Below are 13,630 nucleotides of genomic sequence, written 5' to 3' on the forward strand. Positions count from 1 at the left end.
CAACACGATGAACAGACTCCAAATCCTCTCGTTCTCCAAACTACCAACTCCATTCAGTTTCCTCAAATGAAGGCTTATGTCTCCTTGTTTCGGCGTTCAAGAAATAAAGAACTAAGAATTAATATTTGAATTGATTAATTTGAGTACTTTATGACTCTGAATAATCTCTACACATGACGACAAGTCCAGGGAACATAATTCCCCATAATCCAGCCATTTGAAATGTACTTATCTTCCTACACACTCAGCTGAACTACCTCTTTCGAATACAATTTAACCAGAAATAGATTTAAAAATGAAAAAAAAAAAACAAGAAAGATTTGAAGTACCATCCTCAGAGTATTTACTACAAAGTAACCACGATACAGAACAGAATAGTGCAATACTTTTTGCCCTGCAACTTTACATTTTTTCATGATTTTTTAAATGTCCATATATTTTACACAAAGACCCTCTGTTAAAATTCATCTGGCTATCTGACCCCCTCCTCCCCCCAGATGCCCACAGACAGACATAGTCATTAAAGGATTGGCTGAACAAGATCTCCTTTCATTTCTGAAGGGGCCCCCTCTAACCGAGTACCTCGGGAAGTAGTCTTTATTGTCGGGCACCGAGTGATGCAATCCTTTATAGCAATAAAGATGTAGGATTCACTTCCTCCATGTCCTGACAGTCACGCCTCTTACACTGTTAACGTCCTCCCACCCGCTGGCTTTCTATGGCTTTTCATTGATTTCAAGTTCAGCAGGAACCACTTTGAACACCCAATACAAGCTCCACCGCCCCAAAGACAGTTTTCTATCCATAACATGGATAAAACCCATGTATTAAACCCATCTGCTTTAACAACAGCAACAGGACAGGGTAAAGGAACCTCCATCCTTGGGGCTTGATGAAGCTCCTCTGAAATGATGAATCTGGCCGGGAGCTCACTCCTTTCCCTGGAGCAAGCCCCTTGCAAACTGCCCCTGGTAGGATCTGGAGGCAGAAGGATGATGGGGAATGATGGTTGGTGAGACTGGCATGAGGGCACAGGTGTCCGACTGAGATACCAGAACATATTCAGCAAAAAGAGAAATCTTTAAGGGAGAGGTGAGATGAGAAAGAGGCTGGTGGAAGGGAAGAAATGTGATACAGTAAGGCTGGGGAAACAACCGTGTTGTTGTGTAAACATGATGTTATGATAAGAAGCAACCTAATTACAGTTTATGTTGACATTAAAAGTATTGGCTGTCCAGGGACATAAATTGTAATCAAGTGTGCTAAAACACAGCACAGTGGTGTGTTACCTCATTTTACATGATTTTGTAGGTGATGATTTATGGCCCACAGAGCAAAAAGTGCAAGGCCCTGGGGGAGGAAACATAAGTCATCTGGCAGGCATGCAAACCTAGACGTACTGTCCTTGCTTTTCAGGGTGCGTGTTATGTATTTAAATCAAATACATGATTTAAGGCACTTTTCCAGTTGAAAGAATAAACTTGAGAGCTTGAATCTATTCTCACCAGACTGCTCCACACCAAGGTATTTATTATGAGTATAGGGTTCTGAATGGGGGAAAAAAAAAGAACAGAACAAGCACATTTCTTATGAAGGCTACTCATTCAGCACAGAGCTGCCATGTAATTGGGCTTTCCTGGATGAGAACAGGATAAATATTCATAGCTCCTACCAGTTGGCTTGGAAAAAGCTGAAGCAAGATGTCCCCGCAGAAAAAGTCAATGAATTACTTACGCTTCTTCTTATTGTTGAGATTGATTACTTACAGATATGAAAGGTTGATACTAATACAACACACACTTCGTCTCTAGTTTAAGCAGTAATGCTTTTCAGATCTTTTTTCTCCCACTATAATTTAGATTACCAATGGAAAAACTGTAAATTACAACTGATAATAATGACTGAACCAGAAAGGAGGAGAAATTTAATGGCTCACTAAAGTAACTTTAAAATCTCACGCTAAAAATAACCCTTTTAGACGCAACCCTTACATTAGCCTTTCAGGCTTATGTCATTCCAGATCACCATCCTATCACAGATTTATTTCTTCAGATGTAGCACAAAGTCATGCAAAACTCCATTCAGATTGTCAGGCAAGAATGAAGACGCACAGGGAAATACAGGATATAAATCAACCACTGGCTGCACCTGCATCCCATTTGTTCACCTTGTGAGTTAAAAACCTGGTACTTAACCAAGTCAAATCTTAGTTCATACATACTAGCAATTTGAATATCCCTATTATTTCTATGTCTGCATTTTTCCTCTTCAAAGCCTGCTGAAAAATAGTTCGACATATATCTTCTATTTTTCTAAGAGGCACAAAGAACTTTGAAAGAGAGTTTGGATAAGCGGTGCCATGTAAAATGCAGTTATGACTACCTTTTACAGCAATGAAGCTAATTTTTTTATTTTTATTTTTTTGTAAAACAGTGTATGGATATTAGATCTTAAAATGCAGCAGTCTTCAGCTAAAGGGGAAAGGATGAGCAGAAATGCCATGTTTCTAATTCATGAGACATCAAGACTAAGAACCTGATATAACACTCACTGAAATCAACCCTAAAATAATAAATGAGGTCAAAATTAATTAACTTAAGCCCTGATAGAGTCTCAGTCCAGCAACTGGGTTTAATGGGCACAGGATCCACACAGACCTCTGCGGAAATCGAGTACCCTCAGTGCTATGTATGACAAATGGATCAAGAAGCATCTCTCTGCTTCACAAGCCACCAAACCAACAGCCATAAAGTTCTACCACAAAACACCCATGTAAGCTTTGAGGTTAACCCAGACGAGTGAAAGAGATGACTGTGTTTGATGCAGCAACACCAGAAACACAAATTAGAGGAGACAGCTCTAAAGACGAGGAGTTTCGCCACATGTCTGCTGGCTGAGCTGCAGAGCAGTAGCGTCGTAGGCAGGCCCAAAATCACCACTGCTGCAGCCACGTGGGAGCACGTGTGGCACAGAAATCACCTTCACAAAAACCTCAGTCCCAGCCAGAGTATTTGCCAGTGCTTTGGAAGCTGCAGATAAGAGCTCCCAACCCACCTCTGCCACTCCGTCTGGGAAAGGCTGGGCAGGATTTCACAGCAAGTGCAAAAGGGTCATATGGCCAAGACTTCCAAATGAGCAAATGTTGTCTGCACAGAGCCAAACGAGGCAGTCATTTTCCAGATACATTCATAATAAAGGATGATATCACACTGACACTTATAAAAACTGTATCCAATTATTGCCTAGGTAATTGAGAGCCAGATAATACTAGTACAAACTATATGAGAACAAGCTGAAAAATACACAGTCTCTACAAAAGGGAACTGGTTCTCTACAGGGGATAATCTTCCCTACAGCTGCTGAATGGCTTTTAAAGTGGACACTACTGAGAAATTATTTCAGCATGCAAGCAACTACATTACTTCCCCAAGTGTATTTTGCTTTTCAGTCGTGCATCCTATGACACACAGTTTTATAAGCCAGTAAATTAGTTTTTTCCATAATTTAATATGCTGTCTTCATCAGCTGCCTTCAGAATCACAATTTGTTTTTCCAGCAAGTCTAATGTCTCATATCTGTTTTTAGAAATGAAAGACAATTTGAGATAATAATTGGGTTATTCAGACATACTTTGTTTTATCTTTGCAGTAAAAGAAGTTAATCCTTCTCTCAGGCTTACATAATTCTGATTATGGCATCTAGAAATAAAATACTCATTATATTTCCAGACACAAGTATGAATATTAAAGTCTCCACTGCTTCAGCAGTACTGTTTCAGTAAACAGTGCTAATCACAAATTTTCAGCAAAATTGTTTTTAAGAGAAAATTATGCTTTTGCTACACTTAATTCTTTGTGACAAAAAGAAATAAAATTGATTTCCAATAGACATTCTTAGCAGTCAGTTGAAATTTTGCTTTTTTTGGTGATAAACATGTTAGAATCAACTCTAGTTTAAAAAAAAAAAAATTCATTGAGATTTGTTTTTTTTTTGCTTTTTACTGACAGCTTTAGAAGAAAACTGCCTTCTGATACAAACATGGCTAAAACTCTGGTAAGAATAACTTTCTAATCCATATACCAAAGGCAAAGCTAGGGCAAAAGATGTGCAATTGCTTTCAGAAAGCTTCAATAAAAATGAAAGCTTAAAAAAATGAAAACTTCAGAAATGAAAAAGCATTAAAAATGCTTGTTTCAACTTTTTTTTTTTTTTTAATGGGCTTAATTTATCAGGTGGCAATAAGGTGGTTTATTACCAGCAATCAAACCGATGCTCAATGTTAGAAACTTTGGTTTGGAGAAACTGTAGGTTTGTTGGCTCACCATCGATCATCTGTCAGAGCCCAGCAAACCAATGAAGTGGTCGGGAGCCACACCAGGTTGCCAAACCCAGCAAGCAGGGGCCCAGCCCCTCCGAGGTGCCCACACTTCGTGTTTCTCCCCCCGGCGAGAGCAGGTGCAGCGAGAAAAACCGCTCCAGGGCTGCGAAGGTAGAGCGCAGCCCTGGTGCAGCAACGTGCCTGACCTTATTTCCCGCTGGGAATGTTCCTCCCTCGCCAATTCCAGCACGCTTGTCTGATGTTCCCTTTGCTGCTGTCTCGCACAGATAACAAGTTACTGGAGGCAGGGAGCTGCCAAGTGCAGCGTGGCTCATCTGCGGAGGGCTCGGCAGGCGGTGCGGAGCGATACCCAGCAACGAAAATAGAACAGAGCAGATGACCGGCCTTTAAAACAAACACAGGTTCATTTGTTCATAGCTTAATAACTTACTAATTCATTGCCTGATGTGTTAGTAGCAGCACGCTTTAAGAAACTGGGGTTGACCCTCAAAATATCCCTTTGTAAAGGTACGAGTAGTTCAAATGAAGTTCCTTTTTCAGTATTTTAAGGTCCCTTCCAACCTAAACCATTTTATGATTCTAGGTATTTCAAGAATGCCACCATCATTTTCAAAGGATGAGATCTCTTGCATGCTGGCTGTCAAACTGGCAAGGCTGCAGGTCACAGGAGGTGGTGGTGTGCTTCCCAGCCAGGAGGGACACCAGGCAGTGGCCGGCGATGCAGCAGCTGAAGCAGTGACCACGTGCAAAAGGTCAGGAACTGCTCGACGGGGAAGGAAGATGTGGGAACAGGAGGGACTTCTTTATGGTGCAAGTGCCAAACAGCAACACCCAGGTTCCTTCCTGCCTTGGCAAACACACTTTGGGACTATCACAAATACCTGTGTTTCCCTTCAAACTACTTTTGGATCTCTCTCAACTCTTGGCCTCCTCAGGGGACAAAACTTTAAATCTTGCCATTTCTCACCAGCTCTGAGAAGACTTCCTTGCAGAATAACATAAATATCAGACAGAGTCTTCACTGAATTCAGTCCTAGATCATTGCTCTGAAAGAACCATTGGGGATGAAGATGTTTTAAAATAATGGCATATAAACCCCAGAGACATTTTTTGGTATCCGTGTTTTAAAAGGCAGGTGGTAGGGTGCAGAAAAGTTGGCTCCTGTTTTTCTGAGGGCTGGTTGGGAATTGTTAGTACTGCTGTAAATTAGACTGCTAAGCATATCGTACAAAGTCAACACAATATTTATTACATGCCTTCACTCTGCTGATATGAAATGTATGGCAGCCCTCTGTGCCATGCAGCTTTTACCAGACCTTTTTAATTCCCTGCTAGGTGTTCAAAAATGTAAACAATTGCTGTAAAAAAACCACCTCCACCTGCCTCACTGAAATAACTCATATTCTGCCTTCGTGCAACAGAGAGAAGCTGTTTCTATTAATAACCCTCTCCCACGCTGGGCTGTGTACTCTCAGAGCAATTTGGGTACACTATTTTCAGAGGAACTTAATGTGCAAAAACGATGCCACTGAAGTCAGCAGCAGACTGCACTGGGCTTGAAAGTGAACCAAAAAGAGCAGCATAAGCTGGGGGAAAGAAACACTGAAGAGGCTCAGCAGAGGAAAATTAAGAAAGTATGCAATTAGAAAGCTCAGAATGCTATCTGTAGGTTTATTTTTGTTTCTTACCTTCATAAACTACTTCATAAGTGATTTAGCTGATGTGGAAATGACCAATTTTTTCTGCAAGCTGCTGACGCCATTTCAGCCACCATAAACAACTTCAATGGCTTCCTCCAGCTCTTTGCAATGCACTTGGACACTCTTTGCCCTTCTTTACCTTCAAATCTTTAATATCAGAGCTCCAAAGTGTATCCCACAGGTCACTTGCAGCTTCAGGAGTCTTTGCAGAGAGCTCAGAAAGGGAATTTTTGACTCTGTTCTCGACAAAAGCAGCTGTGCCAGGGTCACAGCAAATGTCTGGGTATTGAGCAGACTGGAGCTGCCTCATAATTAGAGCCTGGCATCCACTCAAGCATGAATTAAGTAATGATGATGAATTTTCATCACTGTTGTGATTCTGTGAATGTAGGTCATATTCCATCAGAACTGTTAAACATACAGCTATTGTGTTCAGACATATTGTAGCAGAGGGCCCCCAGCCTCATGCCCTACTAAATGCTTATCTATGAGCACAATATCCAAAAAATCTTTTTATGTCACCTCGTTTCTGCCAGCTTTTTATCCAGGCTGCACAACCAAACACATCTGTTTTGCTTCCTGAACCCATCTTCCTCCCTGGTCGTTCCCTTCAATTCTTCCACTCTTCCACAGTCCTCAAGCAAAGCTGGGAAAATCCCTCTCTTAAAACACAAGTGTGTTTTTTTTTCTTTAATTTGTGTGTTTCATTGAATGCTGGTGTGAGAGCTTGTATTTTGTATGTTCAATGTGTGAATAAAATCAGCTTCAGAACAGCAAAACTGTAAATAAAGAAAGTTTCCAACTTCCGTTGTTCAACCAGTTGGGTAAGAGCAGGCAAGCCACAGACTTGGCTGGAAGCTGAAAACACAACTCAGCAGAAAAATTACCTGTTGTCCAGAGAGAGAAGTACACGTTATGTGCTAGAGATGAGATAAAAGGGGTAAGTTTTGCCCTGGCCCACAGAACACATCTAGCTGAGCTTAGGCTCTTCTCAGAAGCAGGCAGGGACTCTGACAAACCAGCTCCTAGTTTTCCTCTTTCCAGGTGAACTCACCAAATGACTGTCTCATCCTTCACTGCAGTAAATATGGAAGTTGAAAATATAGAGAAACGGGGAATAGGTGCTCATCAATGCAGTTATTGATACACCATGCAGCAGCACACGGAGCCTTAAGAAATGCAGACGCGGCCTTTCCAACGCAGCTGCTACAGGAGGCATCGTGCCTGCAGTTAACATGTGCAAGGTAAATACTGAGAAAGGAAACAAAATGAGCCATACAACACACTGGCATGGTTAGTGTACAGCACTGGCCAAAGCTGGATTGGAGGCCGGATGGGAAAAGCAGCTGATAAAGCACAGGCATGTGACACGAGGTAGCCTGGACTCACAGGGTAAGCCACACAGGTAAGACAGAACAACAACCAGCAGCCCAGGACAAGACACCACCAAAGCAAAGCCCTGTGCCCAGCCCAGAAGCCAGACACAGGGCTGTTTACAGAACGGCTGTAATTTACCATCGGATGTTTTTAATAGCAAAGGTTGTAGCCTGAAGCGTTGTTTTTAATATCAGCTACGTGCACTGCATTCTCGTGATTTTCTCTTTATATCAGTTATCCTATTGTTTCATACAGAAAGCCACCCTCCCTTCAAGTTCACCTGCTTACAGGCAGGAGTTGAAAGAAAAGGAAGATACATCTCTGGTTCAACAAGAATCGAGAACTACAAAAGCATCAGGACAGCGACTTCCAGCTGCACATTTCCCACCTGCTACACAATGTGCTGAAGGCAGAGAGACTTTTAAGAAGCCTGGTGCTTAGCAAAAGCCCCCAGTAACAATGGGGGATGAATTTTATGACCCTGAAGTCACAGCCCCATGGCGTGGCTGTTCTGAACAAGTAGCAATTTGCCCCAATTATTGATTTTAAGAAGTCAGACTGCTGCCAGAGAGCATCACACACCTACATCCACAGAACCAGCTGGTATCAGGCTGCACTGTGCTCTATCAGCTCGTCACAACCTTAGCACCACACTCAGTCTACCATTGTGTTTTCAAAGTAGCTTCACTGCCTGACACCCCTTCACACCAGCTTCTCCAAAGCCTGAACATGCTCAGCCTTGATGTGAAGCTACAAATGTTTGGGGATAGCTAGCACAAGGCTTCCCCATTTCAGCTTCTTCTCATGCTGAAAATCCCAGCCAGTTCTGGCTTCCGTGGGACAAAGTTAAATGGCTTGAGCTATGCAGCATGGATAGCTGGAGATAGCTCTCATGCTATCGCAGGCTTACCAAGAGACAAGCAAGTAACTGATCCCTCTAAAAGCATCCAAGATCACACTCCTTCTGTCTGAAATGAAAGCATATCTGGCTGCTATTTAATAGGACAAAACAAGAGAAACAAAGAAACAAAATTAAAGTGGCTTTGCCAGGCATTATGGAACAGTGGGCTGAAACTTCCAGCCCTGTTTCAGATACCTGAAAATCTTAAGAAGCCGTCGGTCTGATGCAGAAACAACACAATTGCAAGTCTCTTCCGCAGCTCACTCGACGTGTTTCATTCAGGGAAAAGGAGAGTGACTCAAACACCTCCTGCTCCTGGGCTTTGCCCTACACGTCAGCTTAGGACAAACACTACCTTGAAAACAATGCAGCCTTGTTACGTATCGCACCTCTTCCCTGCGCTACTGTTCCTTTTCTGCAGAAATTCCTCGTTATTTGATATGCATGAGGTAATCTCTCGGCTTGGCTCTCTCATGTTGGACGCGTGGTAGGCGGCTGTGCCAGGCTGTTGTGCCAAGAAGGTACTCTGAGTCACCAGGATCATAAAAACACATCAAAGTAACAGGTTTTTTTCTTCTCCAGTATCACAGAATACAGAAATCCAGGCAGGGCTTTCCCAGCTCTGCATGCCAGAAGTCCATATGCTGAACAGGAGACTGACAGTAACACGTCCTGCAAGCCTCTGAAGAGCTACTCCACGTGTGCCAACATTTAATGTTTAATGTTTTAATGTTTAATGCTAAATTGCCCCTGATCTCTGTCTGTCTGTTGAAAGTTTTCCTACTTTCACTGTTGAATACAGAAAACTGTCAGGTAGCTTTAGTCATGCATGTCTGAGAATAAAAGCATTTTCTTTGATAAACTGGCTGATAATGTTACCACATAACATGGTGGGAGCACTGTAGTGCTGTTACTAGGACCAGAGGGAATGGCCTCGAGTTGCACCAGGGGAGGTTCAGGCTGGCAATGAGGAGACATTTCTGCTCAGAAGGAGCAGTCAGGCACTGGGACGGGTTGCCCAGGGAGGTGGTGGTGTCACCGTCCCTGGGGGTGTGCAAGGAGAGGTTGGGCCTGGTGCTTGGGGACATGGTTTGGTGGTGACAGTGGTGGTAGAGGGGTGGTTGGACCAGGTGATCTTGGAGGGCTCTTCCAACCCTACTGATTCTGTGGTTCTGTGGTTCAGATGTAAGTTTTCCTGCTATAATTCAGTCACTGCACTTTAAATGAGCAAAAGACTAGGGTAAATAACATGAAAAGAGAAGTCATCATTGTTGACAAACAGCCCTCAAGAGTCCACATGGATATAAAGTCAAGTAAGCACTTTTCAATTTTTGTTGTATGTTAAAAAAGAAAATATCCTACTGAGTATCTCTTTTGGAGATGTAATTTTTAGGCAACACTAATTTGGCTACAAAATAAAACTTACTCAACCTTAATGCTGATCAAAACATTTTTCTTCAGATTACCCGAAGGCAGCTCTGTTTAATGAAGCAAAAGACTGCTGCCTGCTCTGACCCTTACTCCCACCAGCTCCACTGGTCTGGTTGTTTCAGGGTAAAATAAAGATTTTGATTTAGGCCAGAATATAGAAACTGAAGCTCCCACCTTTAGTCTTGAAATTGGAAATACCACGATCGGAAGAGCATGCCTGCTCTACACCCTCTGGCCTGGGAAACTGAGGCATCTTTCATGCCAAAACCCAACGTGAGGGGCAGGAGAGGCGAAACGAAGGCCAGCAAGCTCGCACCAGGCAGAGGCACACCTGCTGCCACCAAATGTCACCTGGGTTCAGCAGATGCTGCAGATCTCAGGGCTCTCAGCTGGACCTCTGCAGCTCCAGCAGTCATGCAGAAAGCTGATGAAGCTGCCAAACGGTAATGTGATGCTCCTCAGACTCAGATCTGTCCAGCTGCCAAATCAACCCGAGTGCTCTGCCACACGTAGAAAGATTTGTTTCGATTCCCCAACTGGGAAATCAGGTGAACTCAGAGCAGATACCTGAAAAGTAAGGAAGAGCAGGGGTGCCTGTGATGGTTACTCCATCTCACCTCTGTGTTTCCTTTCCTCCAGCACAAACAACAAAATAATTGCTCGCCCTTTACCAGCCATAATAGCAGGAGCTGCAGAAGCCTCTGGAGCCTGCACTGCGATGCAGGCTGGGACCTCGCTAACACACACTGCTTAGCACAAGGGGAGGACGTTGAGGACAGCAGGAATGGAGAGGCCAGCAGAACAGGTCCTTTCAGCTGCCCATACCTTAGAAACATCCCTTTAGTGTGCCTGAGGGTGCCCCATCGCTCCCTGCACAAGCCAACTCTTCCCAGTGATGTGGGGCACGTTTTCCTTCAGCAAGGTGGTGTGCCAGTCCTCTCCTCCTACATCTCCTCGTAATTTTTCAAGACATTTTGAGCCTGCCTTCAAAACTCAAAAGAAGAGAAAGCCAGGGAAATGAAGCGTAAAATTTTGGCCCCAGCTGTGGGTATGACAGAAAGTCCGGAGCTCCTGGCAGCTGACTGAAGCTGACATGTCTAAGCCGTGCTACCTGCACTTAAAACACTAGCACTGCAAACATATTTCCTAAGGAAAATATATATTTATCTTCCGTGATGTGCAGATGTTTCTTCTTTTTGCAGAGCGCTCCAGTGTTGTTGAAGGAGAGGAAACAGATGGGAGCTGTGACAATGGCACCTCTCCAAGGTGGAAAGAAACCGTTTATGGGGTGACCAGAGGCCTAGGGCTGGTTCTCCAAAGCATGGGCTCACTGGAGGGGAAGGTCTGCCCTTAAACAGAGGTATGTGGGATAGGGTCTAACTTAACACAGGAGGAAGAAAAGCAAGACTTATGGCCAAGTTTGGCTTTGGAGGGTAAGGTGAAGGTGAGCAAACTGAGAAATAGTCAGGAAAAGCTGACTGAAAGCTGTCCAGATTTGTAAAATGTTGCCAAGAAAGGCACTGTGGGATCCTGTGAGAGGCCCACACAGCCATGAGGGGGCAAGGAGCATTACCAGGGGGCTGGGAATGTGACTGAATCAGTTTGGGCAGAGTTGGAGCAGGAGGACTCCTGCTGAGAGACAGATGGACATGTGGGACTTGCTAGGGGGCGAGGAGCCAGAGGCAGAGGCTGGTGTGGTGAAAAGGCACAAACAGCAAAAGATTATGGGCTGCAACCCAGACTTACCACACCTAACTTACATACCTAACCCAGGGTTAGGAGCTGAGCTGCTCCGGGCCTCCCCCAGCTGAGGGACACATGTGGGCACCTCAGAAGCTGGAAGGACTCGCCTCCTGAACTGCCCCCTTCTTGCCTTTCACCATGCCCGGCCTTTAGGGGATCTCCTCTTCTGCCTGACCTGCCTCAGATGTCTAAAACCACCTGGGGTGAATTGGAGCCTGCCTCCCCGGGGCAGTGCTCGGAGAAACAACTGGAGGAAGAGGAATAGGTTTCGTCCTGCAGCCCTAAAAAAGAGAAAATCCACTGATGCCTGAAGGTGAATAGTCGAGCTATGGGGGACGAGGGGAACCTTTGCATTTCAATTGCTCGTGAGCTAGTGAAAAATGGGCTTGGATAAAACCTGCACATGATCGTGGGCTGTGAAGGAAATCTCTCTGCTTACAAAGGGTTTCTGAGTCAACTGAAGGACAGCTGTGAAGCCAGAGAGCAGACAATTAACCCAAGGACAGCATAGTGCAAGAAAAGGAGATAGCGCCAGAGAAACAGGCTGAGGAACCTGAAAGAAACAACAACAAAGCAAAGCAAAACCAAACAAAGAAATAAAGAGACAGGTAAACTGAAACCGAGCTAACTATAAATAAATCCACTGGCTGTAGAAAAGAGATGAGAGGTGCCTTTGGCTAGGGAATACCCACACAGGGATTAGAGAGGGAGAGAGAAAAGTGGGAGGATAAGAACCAGCTAAACCACACAAACACGAAACTGGCAGTAAAAATAACAGCTGCTTTTTTGGAAAAACACACAAGCTTAGGAAGCTGAAGAGCAGCCCACAGTCAGAGCCTGCTGGCAAGTGTGAAAATAGCACTCAGTAGCGCTGGTGGCTCACATGAAGGTCACGGCGCTCCTACATTTGCACAGGGCAGTGATGGGCGCTGCCAGCAGCAAGCCAGGGACCCCTGCCATGCTGGTGGCTCATTGCACTTCAGCTCCAGAATAAGGGCTCCTGTATCACTGCCCAGGGCTGTCACACCTTGTAAGCATTTATCTTAACCCCAGGAAAGCAACAGCGATGATGTTAAGGGAGTGAAAAAATGCTGCACGAGTTATTAAAATAAACTGCAAAAGACAGTGTGCCCCAGCAAATAGACAGGCTTTCTTTTTCCTTACCCGCTCAGAAAATAAAAACAGGCAATAAAAAAAAAACATCCAAGCATTTAATAAGGAAATGTTTGGAACAAAGGACGATTATTAGGGGAAAAGTGCATAGAAAGAGAAGGAAAAAGAAAATAGTCTGCATGGTAACTGTTACTTGTAATTTAATGCTTGTTCTTGCCAGATCAAGTTTTGCTTTTCCTCCCAAAAAATGTTACTAAGAAGATAAAACACCTGCTTCTCCTGCCCAGGAACACTGATGCAGCTAATCTGTCCAGTCCACATTTGTCATTTAATCTCTCTCTTCACTGGACTACAGCATCAGCCATTTTGCTAATGATCTCTTTGTAACACATGGAAATTGCTGAAAAAGCCAAAAAAGTCTCAGCAAACAATGGCTCAGGGAAATTAGGAGAAAAATTCCAAGTTTTGATTCTGCAGAGAATAATACCTTGAATGCTTTGTATCAGCAAACCATTGATTTGCTTCAGATGACAAGAAGATGCAAGATTTTTGATCTGTCAGCAGATTATGATTAAAGGGCAAAAGAGGCAGTTTCAAAGGATGCTAAATCACATCTCTTCTCTTTCCAGGTAACTTTTTATTCTGAAACGTTTACATTTCTGCATGAGCAATAGCCAGGAAAACACTCCCAGATCTAATCACAGTCACCTTATCGCACACTGCTGCTCAGCTCTAGTTTTGAACACATAAACATTCACATTTTCAAGAAAATCACTCCTCAGAAATCACCATCCTCTTTTCACGGAGCTAAAAAGACTTTCTAGCAGCTCTGCTGCAATTTTTAACCCACTCAGATGTAAATCTAAATTTAGGGTGATTAATCTATTCAACTCTTCGTTCTCGTGAAACAATCTAGATCCACCTAAAAGCCTGGCTGTGGTGCCTTACAGTTAGCTGGGCTTTTCATTGCTCCAGGTTTCACTAGACAAATCTGTAATTCCCCCCACTTCTTAGCTCCAGCTGAGT

At 43.7% G+C, this 13,630-nt stretch overlaps 1 protein-coding gene across 12 annotated transcripts in view; it reads right to left on the reverse strand.

Annotated features, from left to right (window-relative positions):
• MCF2L (MCF.2 cell line derived transforming sequence like) overlaps positions 1-13,630 on the reverse strand; it is a 152,005-nt gene that overhangs the window by 110,927 nt on the left and 27,448 nt on the right. The window lies entirely within an intron of this gene.

This window comes from Anas platyrhynchos, chromosome 1 (assembly GCF_047663525.1).
Source record: "Anas platyrhynchos isolate ZD024472 breed Pekin duck chromosome 1, IASCAAS_PekinDuck_T2T, whole genome shotgun sequence".
NCBI lineage: Eukaryota > Metazoa > Chordata > Aves > Anseriformes > Anatidae > Anas > Anas platyrhynchos.